The sequence below is a fragment of the Octopus bimaculoides genome, chromosome 8, assembly GCF_001194135.2.
Source record: "Octopus bimaculoides isolate UCB-OBI-ISO-001 chromosome 8, ASM119413v2, whole genome shotgun sequence".
In the NCBI taxonomy this organism is placed as follows: domain Eukaryota; kingdom Metazoa; phylum Mollusca; class Cephalopoda; order Octopoda; family Octopodidae; genus Octopus; species Octopus bimaculoides.
Window position 1 is genome coordinate 18,950,501 of NC_068988.1, and position 1,152 is coordinate 18,951,652.

General features: G+C 31.2%; 1 protein-coding gene across 1 annotated transcript in view; it reads right to left on the reverse strand.

Moving 5' to 3' along the window:
- Positions 1-1,152, reverse strand: part of LOC106878170 (probable WRKY transcription factor protein 1) — a 466,250-nt gene that overhangs the window by 302,143 nt on the left and 162,955 nt on the right. The gene's annotated exons all lie outside the window — the stretch shown is intronic.

Sequence of the window (1,152 nt, forward strand, 5' to 3'; positions counted from 1 at the left end):
ATTTATGTTCTGAGTTCAAATTCCGCTGAGGTCAACTTTGCCTTTCATCCTTTCGGAGCCGATAAATTAAGTACCAGTTGTATACTGAGGTTGATCTAATCGACTGGTCCCTTCCCCCCAAAAATTTCGGGCCTTGTGCCTAGAGTAGAAACGAATAGACTAGAATAAGTGCTGGGGGTGATCAAACCAACGAAATCCTTGACCGTTCTCTACCAGGATGACCTGATTCCAATGACTGAAACGAGAGACTGGACTCTGACTGTCTGTCTATTTAATTAAGTATCTACACGCACTCAGAGACACACAGACACACACACATATATATATAGGTACATGTTTGTAGATAAGGGCATATATGTGTATATGTATCGTCATACATCTTAGAAAAATGAATACAGATGCGTACAAATAAGTACATGTACTGATGCACACACACACACACACACACACACACATATATATATATATATATGACCACGTACTTACATACATAAGTTAGTAAGTATATACATGTATGTATATTTATTCGTTTAAGGTGAAACTACAGAAAATAAATCACTTGTGGCAACTCAAAGATGGCGGATATCAGACTGAAAAATGATTTCTCCTGGCTTCAACCCATCAACCATATTCTACTTATTTCCCTGTACTTTTATTTGTCTTTTTCGCTTCATGTCGTTTCTCAGAATTTATTATTTTTATTTTCTGTTTTGCTTCCCTTTTTTTTTCTTGTTTTATAATTTATTGTATTGCTTTTTAACATATCACTGATTGTTTCGTTGGATAATAGTTGAATGGACGAATGAATGAATAAAACATAAATGATCTCTGATACACACGCTGATAGATCAAATATACATGTATGTATATATATTTATATTGATATCTGAATATATGTATGTAATCATGCATCCATATATAAATATAGAATTCTTTATAAATATATTCACATACATACATACACACATGCATACATACATACATACATACATACATACATACATATATACATGCATACCTGCATACATACATATATATATATATACATGTATATGTGTATATCTGTATCTATTTCTATCTATCTATCTCCCTACATATTTATATATGTATATATATATACATATATGTATATATATATATATATATATATAT